We start from the raw sequence: 14807 nt of genomic DNA on the forward strand, positions 1-14807 counted from the left end.
CTGCAGCATCTGTCTTGGTTTTTCGGTGGTTGGTGGCCACACAAATACCACACACACACACACACACACACACACACACACACCAAACACTGGTCACTCTCTAGAGAGGTGGTCTGATGTCCTGTATCTGTAACTAGCTCCACCTTTTCCATATTTTTGTACTGATTCACTTAAACTTGTTACCATATGATGGTATCAAATGGAAACACTTATATACTTTAAAAACAAAATTCAAGTCGGTCCACTCAGGTCATCTTAGAAACACCCCCAAAGAGCTATTTTCCATTTAGAAAAACTACTTTAAAAAGGAAAGCTTGACATCTCCAAAACTATGTCAAAACATAGACAGTATAAAAACATGGACGTAGTGTCCGTGACGTCACCAGTAGGTATCTGAAGAGCGTTTCTGAAGCTTAAAGAAGGCGGAGCTGGACGGGGTCATCTTGGCAGAACATCACTGCGTGTCTCTCCCGGATAATCGAAAATGGGAAAAGAGGCGGGAGATGATTGCTGAAGCCACGCCCACCTAGCTCAACAGTGGTGACAATCATCCTGTCACTCAAGTGTCCATGCCCTTAATTATGCAGAATTTTTTGGCTTAATATAATTGAATCAGATGAGTTATAAAAACTTACAGTTGTCATGAAGGGCAAAATTTTTGTACCAGGACGTAAACATATATTTTTTTGCCGTAAAAATTGGATTTTTTAATAGGGAGTCTATGGGACTTCGGTTGATTTGCTGTTTTAGTCACTTCCATGTTGGTTTCATGAGAGAAACCTGAAAGGTTGCCGCTTGGTTAACAATTATAAAAAAATAACTGATGCCCATATCAAAATAACTACTGGCCTTTTGGCATTCCTATAGTCAACATATTGAATGTTACAATTTTTCACATTAATTTTTCAACAAGTGATCCTTTTGTGTGTGCAAATAAATTTCAGTAATTTAAATTAAACTAAATTTAAAATAAAATGTAAATATTAAAATAAGCTGCCTTGGGAACTACCTGAAATAAATACAATTACTATAACTGAAATACAAATAAATAAAGTACAAATGTAAAAATAAAATAATAAAAATCACAAAACCAACAAAATGACCAAACTTTAAAAACTGCAAATTTAAAAATATAAATAAAATTAAAAAATATCAGTGTATAAATTTTACTAAAATAACATTGAGCTAAAAGCACTATTAATTAAGCATTATTATTTTTTATTTTTTTTATTCTTGCTTTTATTCAAAACTATCAAAATTATATTAGTAGAAGGGGGAAAAAATTATACCCTGTCCAAACAACATAATGATACCTAAATATTCAAAATAAAATATTCTTGGAAAACTTTTAGCTGAAAGTTTCATTTAAGCAGAAACTAATATAAAATCTATAAATAAATAAAAAAACATGGCATGGCATTTAAAAAGATGATGTGTAATTTGAAGGGTTAATTTTTTTTCATATACCATTTAATAAGCAGAAAACAACTAAAAGTAAGCCATTCATAAGTTGATTTAACTCCAAAACAATATAAACTTCCCATCTTAAACAGCAACACTGGCTCGACCAATGGCATGATTTGGGGGCGGAGCTATCATAGGGTCCCACCAATAGCATATCGGGGGACTGTTTACGAAACTGTTTTGAAAACAGTATTTATTTTTACGGTTCCTCTTGGTGATACTATTAACAGTATATATATTAAAAAAAGCCCACTTTTAAACAACATTTAGGCCTATTCAAAAACTCTCAAAATCCAGTTAATATGGAAAAAGAAGGGGCTGTGTAGAATTTTATGAATGGCATGCATCTGATTTCTTTGGAAATGTGTTGAGTTTTCTGTGTAATTCTCTGGCAGCAGCTTCCGCAGGCGAACTGTTGCTCTTATTCTTGGCTCCGGGAGCGTGACACTGTGCGGCAGACACTTCATCGCCAACCATGTCTAATGCACCTCAATAGCAAAAGACCCTTGATCCCCCAAATCCCCCTTAATACCCTCAGCACTTCCACATTCAGTCTATTCATGCCCACCTTCTCAGACTCATCAGAGGCCACAGAGATGGAGGGATGACGGAGAGAGAGATGGAGAGCCATGAAAGCCAATGATGGCAGTGGCAAATGCACAGGAGGGGAGGCCAGGGTCAGACAATGAGCTTACTAGGTGGGCCACTGATGGTATGTCTGAGACGATTCCTTCTGGGTTAATAGAGGAGATATGAAAGAACGGGATGAATAAATAAGGTCAAAGATGGCTGACACAAATGAGCTCAATAACAGACAGATATCCTGGAGGTCAATAATGAGCTGACAGTTCTTCTAACTAGATTAGACTATGAGTGAACAATTCAAACAATGTGTTGAAGTTCCTCAAGACTTCCAAGCATGTTTATGGGTAATTCACAAGGGAATTTTTCAGACTCCTCTCAAATCATGCCTGGTTTAGAAGCAACTTGTTTCTTGCCCTTGTAAAGTAGTACAAAATCCATCAAAACAATCAGTGATTAACGAGAGCATGAATTTATCAACTATTATTATTATATAATAGAGACTTTTTAAAGTGTGTAGATATCTCCCAGTCATAACATAAATCTTGATTATGAGATTATCAGGATTAAACGGTCTCCCATTTTGCTGCATTTAAAAAATAAATAAATAAATAATATACTAAATGTGGTTTCACTTCTACTCAGGTTTTGTTGAAATACTTTCTGTTTGTCTGATCCATATCACGTGACAGTGAAGACAAAAAATATTTTTCCATGAGTTCCACAAAAATAAAAAGTATGAATTTCTTTAAAATGAAAAAACATCCCTAACTTTTGCACAGTACTGTCCAGTGATAAACCAAACTCTTTAATGTATAAAACGTGAAAAGTACTTGTGCTGTTACAAGTATGATGTAGATTTTACAAACCTAGATGTAAAACTTTCTGGCAAACCAACACAACACGAAAAATACATGTTCTGGAACCCTGCCTTGCCCCACAGACTTCCGCTGTAAGAAATGTAATGTCAACACAACATAGTTTCTACAAACTAAGGGACGAGTCAAAACTGATGTGATAATCCAAAGCAGACCACAGATGCTTTCGATAGACGTTGTTGTAGTTGTATTCAAACCGGAACATTCCTTCAACACACTTTGATTATGCAATGTATAAACAACTGAATTCCTTGGATATTAAGTTTCACATGTATCAAGGTCAATAAGTGAGAGAGCGAAAATGAAGGGCGTTGAAGGAAAATTCTGCCAGGAGTCAGATCACTTTAACACAGCTGTCCTCAAGCACATTACTGAAAGACAACGAATCCATGACTGATGCGTGATAACAGTTAAACACAGAGATGAATGCTAATCCACTCTAGATGGTCTCAGATAGACACTGTCTCACTGTCACAGCACTTTCCAACCACTGCAGCATCAGCGCACTGATACAGGGGCTTTATGAACTCTATTCATCTCTACTCATCTTTAAAGTGAGAAGGAGGGAAGTCATAAAGAAAGACAAGACAAGTGATAAGAGCAGCTGAAAGGGTTTCAATATGAACTCAGGAAAGTCCAGATGTTACAAAATAACCGAGTTGGTCACATTACCCACCTAGAAGAGCAAGAAAGTTTAGTTATTAAATTAGTTAAAGTCCATATGAAATCAAAAAGGACTGATTTAATACAGATTCCTGAACTGCGAGAGATTCTTTGGGACACATTATTTCAAAGAATTAAGTTTGTCTTCTTAATCCTTCATTAAATATAATAACCTCTGCCGCTACTTTTGGTAACTTTAATTTAAAGTCCAAAGGAAATCCAAATTGAACTTATTTACACTGTAAGAATAAAAATCTGGAGAAAAATGGAAAAGATACTGCCAATTGTCTTAACTGGTGAATTTACAGGCATCTCCTTCAACTCTAAAACACAACATGATGCAATGTGTAATTCAGAAAATTCTTAACGAACATTTTGAGTCTTACTGTAGATATTAAATCAATGTATGCAATTTCGAATAATGTTTTTTTTTGTCTTAAAAACTTAAGCTACTGGCCAGTATTAAGCAAGAGACAAACAGCTATTTAGGGATTGTTTTAGCAAAGTTCATAAGGTCTGAGCATAGTTACAGGAAATAATATTTAGGGAGAAATCTTGTCTGTACAATATATCATCTGAAGATCTTTTTCAAAAGCATTGGTTGTTATAAATTATAATGTAAATCATCATATTCTATTTGCACAGTGAATGCAATTTATGTTAATTTGTCTAACACTGCACAAAACTGAACATTACTTTTACAGCATTTTACAAATTTGGTTAACGTTAATTTCTACTTTTTTTTTTGTAAATGCTGTATGGAATAACCTTAGTCAATGAAGTGGCAAATTTATAAATTATATTATAAATAATAAAGAAAAAATAACCAAGGTTAATATATGCTTTAAAATAATAAAATATACACTACAAACTACTAAAGTGTAAATGTACCCTACACCATCAAGAAATCTTATTCTCATTACAGCTGCATTTACTATTTAGGGATTGTTTTAGGAAATCACACACAGGTGAGCACACAGTAACAGCCAATTATATTGCGGGAGAAATCTTGTTTGTATGATATATCATCTGAAGAGCCTAAAATTGGCTCTTTTTAAGCAACTGAAAGACCATGATGTTTGTTGGCATGTTGTTCTTGTAATTGATCCATCTATAGCATCATTCATGAAATGCAAGCACAATATTCTGTATAAATTATCACATTCCATTCAGTGCAACAATTTCCAAAGAATGGTTTACAAACGATTTATAGAGAATTTGTTCTGTGTGCAAGAATGAAGTCCGTTGTCTGTGATTGCTCAAGTAAAGTGTTGTCAAAATGAAAGAAAACAAGAAACCGTCTTCAAATGCACACAGGATGAAGACCTTCTGCCTGGTAGATGCACTTGATCATGCAGAGTGCATGTAATTTAAGCTAATTTTCCTTAGCTAGACTAAGTGACAAAAACACCAGACAAAAACAAGACAAAAAAACATTGCCCACACAGAGAACAAATTTTTGCTCTTTGGAGCCCAGCCGCCCTTAATCGCCAGCATTTCTCTAAATGCTGAAAAGGGTCACACAACCGAAACCTTTCTCCCCTAAAAGAGACCCTGAGTTAACTGTATTCTCATTCACGCAGCTGGAGGTCTGTGCACTACCCTCATTAGGGCACTAATACGGGCCAGCAACCTAGAGCCAACGCCAACCTGAGCATCCTGAGATAGATGTACAGTGAGACAGATCCAAAGACCTAGCAGTTCCACGGATATTTGTTGTATCTCTAAAAGTGTCTGCCTTTTCAGATGCATTCTTGTTTGCCAATTTTTCCTCGTAAACCTTCCACTCCTTCACTGTCTCTGCGTGAAAGCCTTCTCTGTGCGACCGGCCAACTATCTGTCAAAGCAGAGGCTCTTAAGCACGTGAATGAAGTCCGTTGAGCTTTACGGGCGTTTTGAGCGAGTACGTGGTCATCCGCCAAAGCTAAGCACTTTCACTCAGCCCTGACCACGGACCCGACGCCAGGCAGAATCTTAAACAGCACTCCAACAAGACCGACCTTTTATTGTGTCCATCCTCACGCCATTCACGTTTCACTCATTCTCCCTTTCTCTGTCTATCGCAGGTTTGTGACAGAAGCATCTGTCTCAACAGTGGATTAATAATTTCATATATTCAAGTAGATAGAAAAGCAAAAAGAATGTTTAAACTAACGTTATGAGCTTGAAGCAAAAATCACAACCCACAGCTGTAAATTAGCATATTTGTTTATGAATCGTTGCGCATCGACGGCTGGCCCTGAATAATGCACAACATGCACTTAGACTCACAGTTGCAGATCCATGAATTTTCATTATCATGGTCGTTTAGGTTTTCTGTTTGATTCTGTGTTATGAAACTAATCCAACAGCCACACGTTTTATATTTACAGTATTTCTCAGACTTTTCAGAACGAGAAAAAGATACGTTTCTTCCCCTTCCTTTCCTGTAAAAACGTTCCACCGTAATTCATGTTAATGCAAAAGTGGGATTGGTTTATTTCTGAATATACTAAGAGTTAACTTTTGAACAATAAATGTTGTATAGGTTAACATTAAAGGAATTTATAAATTAGTAAACAATAAAGAATCATTATCATTAACCAAGATTAATAAATGATGATAAATTAATATATTTTCATACATTTAAATTCTCGTAAGAAATATACGCTACCATTCAAAAGTCCTCATGTTTTTGAAAGTAGTCTTTTCTGCTCACCAAGACTACATTTATTTGATCAAAAATACAGTAATACTGTGAAATATTATTACGATTTTAAAATAAATGTTCCTATGTGAATATGTTGTAAAATGCATGATAAAAGCTGTATTTTCAGCATCATTCCTCCAGTCTTCAGTGTCACATGATCTTCAGAAATCATGAAAATATACGGATTTGCTGCTCAGGAAACATTTCTGATTATTATCAAAGTTGTGCATTTAACAGTTGTGCTGCTTCATATTTTTCTGGAAACGCTGATACATTTATTTTTTTAAGATTCTTTGATGAATGGAAAGTTGAAAATAACAGCATTTTTGGAAATAGAAATATTTTGCATCATTATGATTTACTGTCACTTTTAATCAATGTAATTTGGTTTATTTTCTTTAAAAAAAAAAACTAAAACGAAAGACAAATACTGACCCTAAACTTTCATAATTACATAAGGTCTTAGCAAAGCACATTCTACAATATACATTATTTCAAAATATTATTTCTCCATATCTGCAGTGCAAATTACTGTCAAGACAACAATGAACATGAACACAATTTAATTTAAAATGAAGTTAAAATGATAGTTGAGTGAAACTACACACAGATAGAACGGAACAACAAAATGAACTTTCATGACAACAAAGAATAATTTAATTGCATTGAAATGAAAAAGAATTACAGCAAGTAAAAAAAAGACTAATCTAAAATAAGTTATGAGAACTATACAGAAAAAGCAAACAGAAATGACAAGATTAACTCCAATGACAACAAAAACAGATTAATTGAAATGAAACTGTTTTTGTGTCTGTCTTTTTCTCAGTTCACAGTTCAGTTCAATCAAAATGCTGCAACACTATAGACAACACGGCTAAATTCTTGTATAGTCACTCTGTCTATTCAGACAAACACTTGAAGTGGTCAGTCACACACAAACACACACACACCAGCACCACAGGCTCAGAGAACAAAGAGAATTGGCACACAATGGGGAGGTCTGGAGATGACGGCCAAACTGTTTATCAGCATACCTCAACAAAGACACGGAGAGAGGGAGGGGACAGAGAGAGAGAGAGAGAGAGAGAGAGAGAGAGAGAAGACGAGATGGAGCGCAGTGAGAGAGGATAAAATAATACAGGATGGACACAAGTGGAGGGAAGACATGTGGGCAAAACTGCTCTCAGGACAATAAAATTAAATAAAAGAAAGCACAGAGCAACAAGATGTAAAGACTCACAGGAAGTGGATAGTTTTGTCCAAGGATGAACAGAGGAGGACAGAAAGAGTGTACTTACCAAGAGGAAGGTGTCAGCAAGAGCTTATTCCAGAGGAGCGCATCCGATAGACTTCAGATCTGTTTAATGCAGTCCTTACAGACAGACAGAGAGAGAGAGAGAGAGAGAGAGAAATCATTTTAGTCAGTCTCTAGCGGACGGCCTACATCCAGAGGAAAGGAGGGAGATGAAGGGGCTTCAGTAATGTGTGCAGTGAAGCTTTCAGCTCTGTGAAAAACAAACTGTTAACTTTCTCAGTGGAGGGAGGCTGCTGGGGGCATGACGGCGGTGCACGAGAACGCATGTGTGTGGCATGTGTGACGAGTTAACGCGGGGAACGAAAGGGTTAAAATTCCTCAAACTGTTCCCGAATGAAGGCTGGTGCATCTCAGATGCGTACAGAAGCCCCAGTACTTCAACACTGATGCTATGCTTGAAAATGTCTGATACGAAATAAGATCACATAAGTGTCTTCTGTATTTAAATGCTGTAGAAGCTTTTCACTTCACTACGCTTTTCCCACAAAAAAAACACCAAAAACATCAGGCACTCAGTGTCTGAGTGATGTTTATGGATCAAAACGATTCTGATTCAGGTTTCACAAGTGTCATTATACTTTTTGCTTTATTAACATTAATCTTAATTAATATCGAAACATTGTTCGAAAGTTTGGGGTCGGGTCAATTTTTTTATTGTTTTGTAAAAACGTCTCTTCTGCTCACCCAAGCTGCATTTGATTAAAAATACAGTAAAAATAGCAACATTCTGAAATATTATTACAATTTAAAATAACTGTTCTCTGTGTGAATATATTTCGAAATGTAATTTATTTCTGTGATTCAAAGCTGTATTTTCAGCATCAATCCTCCAGTCTTCAGTGGCACGCGATCTTCAGAAATCATTCTGATGTGCTGATTTGCTGCTCAAGAAACATTTCTGACTATTATCAATGTTGAAAACAGATACATTTTATTTTTTTTTTTTAACTGAAATACATTTTTCAGGATTCTTTCATGACTAGAAAGTTAAAAAGAAATGCATTAATTTAAGATGGACAAATTTTCATTCTCGGGTGAACTAACCCTTTAATATGTTGATTTTAAATTACATTATTACATAATCCGACTCAGATGAAAACATGGCTGTCAAGTCCATTCAATGAGTAGTTCTGTTATGCAGTTTAGTGTTCATGGAGTCAATAAAACACTACGTCTAAATATGACCTAAAACCTTAAAACAATACAACTGATTGAACATCCTTCACATTTCCATCCATGTCAAATTACAGATCCATTTTCCCTGAAGCCCCTGTTTTATCACTTAAAACTTGACAAATATCAGAAGGCAATCACTCGCAAATGGTTGCAACAAGAGAGACCGACATTAGATGACTGGATAGATGTGACCATAGAGATTTATATGATGGAAAAGATTACCTTTTTTGTTAACTTAAAGAGAGATGTTTTTCTGGAAAAATGGAGGAATTGGGTTGCATATGTATCCGAAAGAAGATCAGATTTTGCTTCTATACTTAAATAGATCAAGATTAATATATAATATATATGTTAATAATATATGTTTATATGTGTATGTAATAATCATTCCCATAAGTCATTTGAGAATAGAAGAAGCCATCTGAGGTTGTTAAGGATTGAGTTTAACTAAGACACATGTTCTTTCCCTGGATGTATATAGTTTCTATTTTTATTTTTGCTCTTGTTTTTTGTTTTTGTTTTTTTTTTGTAAAAAAGGGAAATAAATTATATTTTGAAACAATCGAACAAACCTAAAGTACAAGTCATACTTAAAACACAGTATGTAATTGTTCATACCTGCATTTGTTAAAACACTTTGTGATTGTAATGAGCATTATGTAAACTGAAATATATTGTGTTGTGATTGTACTGAAATGAAAGATCAAAATAAACACAAAATAGCAAAAAAAAAAAAAACTTGACAAATATCAGTGAAATGCTCTTCTTAATAAGAACTTTTTTCTTTCAAATATATGCCATTTGGGGTGACATTTTATTTAATGCACTGACATTCAGGCATTTTTAAGCCTCCGAATACTTTTTGGGGCCACTCACTGTATATTCGACATGAGACCTTTGCTCACTCATTGGCTGCAGAACAGCACTTTGAGAAGCAGTGGTCTAGTTTCTGTGGCAACAAGACCCCTGCCCTATGACATCCCATAATACAGCTGTAATTTTCCTTTCAATCAATTCAAATTTGACATTTCACAGTGAGAATATGTGAAAAGAGATCAAAAAACATGCTCAATCCCCTCTGTCATAATTCTGTTTCCCTCCATCTCCAGGCCCACGTCGCACACAAAAACACAATACACAACGGGGCGGTTGATTTCCAGTTCAACTTTTGTTTGACTTTCTCTTGAGATCCATCAATTCATTCATACATTCATCCATCCATCCATTCATTTGTGGCTCCATTCAGAGGAGTCGCTTAATTCAGCAGACTGAAATGAGATATTCATTCATTTATTCTCCCAGGGGAATGAGGGAAAGGATGACATTTTATGCAAGAGTTGTGCTAGATTCACAATGTAACAAGGTTTGCTAAGAGTCAAAAGATCTCTCGACTACACAAGGGGAAATTCAGTCAATTATGTTGAACTATAAGCTTAAAATAACTGGTTGTACAATTATAAACAGTGGAAAATTACATCTGTTTTGATATATTCAGCAACTCTTTTCTACTTCTTTCCCGTCACAGAGCACTTTACTCTTAACTAATTAACAACTAATTTAACAGATTAGGGGATTTGTAATGTTTAATCATTTCTTTTATTATATAAATATTTTTTGCATAAAAAAAAGAATCAGAATCGGTCAAGAAAATTGCAATCGGTGCATCTCTACTAACCAGCTAAAACTAGCAACAGTTCAGTACTTAACCCTAAATCAGAATAAACCAGTTACAGATTAGCACTAACCAGAATAAACCAGCCACCAAACTTTTAAACCAGCAAAATCAAATTAGCAGACCAGTTTAACCAGCAAGAGCCTATTGCTTCAAAAGTTAACAAGCACTAACCAGCCACAACTAGCACCAAAACCAGAACTACTTAACCCTAAACCAGAATGAAACCTTTACAGATTAAAATTAACCAGCCACCAAACTTCTAAAACAGCAAAATCATATTAACTGAGCAGTTTAATCAGCAAGAACCCTCTACTTTACTAATTTAACCACAAAGTCAACCAGCTTGACCAGCACTAAATACCCATAACTAAAACCCAAACTAGTATTACTTAACCCTAAACCAGACTGAACCAGCTCATGATAGCACTAGCCAGCCTTTACCAGCCACCAGCCACCAAGCACTAAAATCCCATTACATCTTAACTAGTGAAAACCCTCTGCTTTACTGATTTAAGGCCCCGCTATATTTTATACGAAGTTCGTTTTTGTTCTTTGTTTGGGGACAAAAAGTATTTTTGAAAAGGCTGAGCGAGGTATACTGTTTCCAAACATTAGATTAATGTAAACATGACTCGCAATGGTCGCGTGTGTCCCCTATAAACACAACAACAATGAAATTAAGAAGTGTAGGCAATCTAGGTGTGAGACGGGCACCAATGATCAGAATATTACAGACAAAAGAATAATGTTTAGCAGCAATTCACAGTCAATTTCAATTCAAAAGAACCATAATCAATCCTTCATGGGAAGTGTGAATGGCTCATTGTCTGTAAAATTTTAGCATGATATGGGGAAAATAAATATTGGAATCAGTTTGTTGCTTTATTTTATTAGTGTTTATTTATTTTATTAAACTGGATAAAGGTAAAAAAAAAGGTTTATTATTGTATATTTGTTTGGCAAATACCATTTAAATTTGCTTATTGAAAGAACAGCAGCAGCAGTAAGGTGTACCATTTATTTGAATAAAGAAGTGAAGTCTGCACACTGAAAACTACTGCTCCAGAGGAATTTAATTAAGCTCAAGCAACGTTTCGACCTTCAGGTCTTCATCAGGCACAGTATCAATGTAAAATGAAGTCAACTTTAAATAGACACAGGTGATCACCTTAATTAGGCACATCCAAGCAATCATGTGACAAATACAAGTCATGTGACACATACAAGTCATGTCTATTATGTGACAAAAACAAATCATGCAACAGATACAAGCTACAAAGACATTCTGAATCTCTATAAAAATGGCTTAATATCAAAATCCTCATTCAACCCTAAAGGTGACAATGTATTTAAAGTATAAATCCAGAAACTTTCCCTCTGTAATAATTTCTTCTCATAATCTCCTCGTCTTAAGAGTTTTGTTACCTTTTCTATACCGATATACTGTAAAACACTGACGTTATGGCCTGCTTGTCTAAAATGACTTTATTGAATCATTATATGGTATTGACTATGCTGTTGATGATGTGCTTCTTGCTACCTTTGATGTTCAGAGTTTATATACCAACATCCCTCACACTGAAGGTTTACTTGCTTTAGAACAATTTTTAACACAGAGATCTGTGGATGTAAAACCTAGTACAGCATGCTTATTAGATTTAGCAAGTATCGTTTTAACTAATAATTTTTTTCGTTTTCAGGACGATTTTTATTTACAAGATAAAGGTACTGCAATGGGTAGTAAAATGGCACCTAATTATGCTTGCTTGTATATGGGAGTGTTTGAAAACGACTTTATTTTAAATGAGTCAAATTCTTTTCGCCCTAAGATTTTGCTTTATAAACGGTATATTGATGTCATTTTTATGATTACTAAGGCCACACCTGCAGAGATGTCGACATTTTTGAATTATCTTAACTCAAGGACTGAGCATGTGAATTTCACAATGGAATGTGATCCAGTGAGCATTAGTTTTCTTGATGTTCGAGTATACCTATGTGACGGGAAACTCCACACCGATCTGTACCGAAAACGAACGGATCACAATACTATTTTAAGAGGCGATAGTTTCCATCCTAGACCTTTAGTTAAGAGTTTACCTATCAGCCAATTTAAGCGTGTGCACAGAGTTTGTAGTACGGATAAATCTTATACTCATCAAGCCAATGATTTAACTAAAAGATTCTTGAATCGTGGTTATCGTATAGAATGGATCGAAGATGCCAAAAAGAAATTCAACGAGACATCTCAAATGCAGTGTTTACGAACAAAACATAATAATAAAACGCAAGATCATAATGCTCCCATGTGCATGATAAAATACTCTGCACTGGGAGCGGAGTTTCGTAGAGTCCTAAACAAACATTGGCATATTATTTCAAGTAATCCTAAATTATCAGGTGTTTTCAAAAATGGTCCGAAATTTGTTTTTAAACGTCAAAACAATCTTCGTGACTTACTTGTTAAATCTGAATATCCTTCACGTGTCAAACAAAGTATTCCTTCTCTTCCTCCAAGTGTGCCCAGTGTGCTTTTACACATAAATGTAAATCGTTTAGTCATCCACGCACATGACATTCGGTCATGACATTCTGATACGGGGTACCATTACCTGCGCTTCCACTCATGTAATTTATCTAATTTGTTGCCCTTGTGGTCTTGCATACGTGGGTAAAACATTCAGACAATTACGCACTCGTATTAGTGAACATCGCAGTAACATTCGAACTGGAGATATGCGCAGTCCTATAGCATCTCATTTTAGACAAGCAGGCCATAACGCCAGTGTTTTACAGTATATCGGTATAGAAAAGGTAACAAATCCCTTAAGAGGAGGAGATTATGAGAAGAAATTATTACAGAGGGAAAGTTTCTGGATTTATACTTTAAATACATTGTCACCTTTAGGGTTGAATGAGGATTTTGATATTAAGCCATTTTTATAGAGATTCAGAATGTCTTTGTAGCTTGTATCTGTTGCATGATTTGTTTTTGTCACATAATAGACATGACTTGTATGTGTCACATGACTTGTATTTGTCACATGATTGCTTGGATGTGCCTAATTAAGGTGATCATCTGTGTCTATTTAAAGTTGACTTCATTTTACATTGATACTGTGCCTGATGAAGACCTGAAGGTCGAAACGTTGCTTGAGCTTAATTAAATTCCTCTGGAGCAGTAGTTTTCAGTGTGCAGACTTCACTTCTTTATTTGATTATATTATTCAGTTGTCTTGCACCTGCATCCTATTTGGATGTTTGGGATGTGCACACCATTTTTGTGTTATTGTACCATTTATTTGAAACATGTATTTGGTGCTTGCTACCTTATATCTTTACTCTTTTCTTTCATTCTTTTCTTGGCTTTGGAAAACTTGTCTCAGATGTTTATCTGCTTTGCTTTTTACATAACTCTGGGTCATAGGCACCAAGCTTCGTTGCTATTTCTTTCTGGGAATGAAATACTGTCTCTACATCTTTAAAGTCTCTCTGCGAGTGATCGTACATTAGAAACTTAAAAATGTTTAGGACCCAACTAACTCCCCCAGAAAGTTCACTCATACAACTGCTGAAACGAACTCAAAACGAACTTCGTTTTGGCCTGATTTTGTTCGAAATGACGTCATATCAGTTCGTTCTTCGATTTCGTTTAAAGTATAACGGGGGTCTTTAACCAGAGAGTCACAAAGCCTGGCGAGAAAGACCATACTGTTTTGCTCTTGAACAGCAAGGCTTTGCTCATTCTCCAGCTTGACCAGCACTAACCAGCCATAACATGCACCAAACTAGTTCTACTCAACTCTAACTTAGAATGAACCAGCTCCAAACTTATAAATCCGCAAAATCACATTAACTTAACTGACCAGTTAAAATAGCAAGATCCCTTTGCTTACTGATTTAACCAGAAAGTCAACCAGCTTGATGAAGAAGACCATGCTGTTTTACAGCATGACGTTGCTTATCCTCCATACTGACCAGCATTAACCAGCCTTTACTAGTACCAAACCAGCAAAATCACAATAGCTTACTAAAATTACCAGCAAGAACCTGCTGAATTACTATCTTAATCAAAGCATTTTAACTAACCTTGACAGTTCACCAGGTTTTGCTGGCTAGCACCAGTTAGACAAGCATCAGACCAGTACTAACCTTCACTAAACCAGCCCCAACTAGTGCCAAAACAATACTAACCACATTTCTAAACCAAAACTAAGCAGCATAAATTAACATGGACCTGCATGGAACTTCAAAAAATAAAATATTAAAATAAAATATGAAACAAACTAAAATATATGAATAGAATAAAATAGAAAGGAATAGAATATGAAACTAAAATACACACAGATTGACCAACTAATTTGT

At 35.3% G+C, this 14807-nt stretch overlaps 1 protein-coding gene across 1 annotated transcript in view; it reads right to left on the bottom strand.

The window, feature by feature from the left end:
• LOC132151441 (semaphorin-5B-like) overlaps positions 1-7783 on the bottom strand; it is a 39031-nt gene extending 31248 nt beyond the window's left edge. Inside the window, exon 1 of the mRNA XM_059559540.1 lies at positions 7575-7783. The gene's annotated coding sequence lies outside the window, so the exon portion shown is untranslated. The remainder of the gene's footprint in view (positions 1-7574) is intronic.
• Positions 7784-14807: the final 7024 nt, after the last annotated feature.

This window comes from Carassius carassius, chromosome 10 (genome assembly GCF_963082965.1).
Source record: "Carassius carassius chromosome 10, fCarCar2.1, whole genome shotgun sequence".
In the NCBI taxonomy this organism is placed as follows: Eukaryota; Metazoa; Chordata; class Actinopteri; order Cypriniformes; family Cyprinidae; genus Carassius; species Carassius carassius.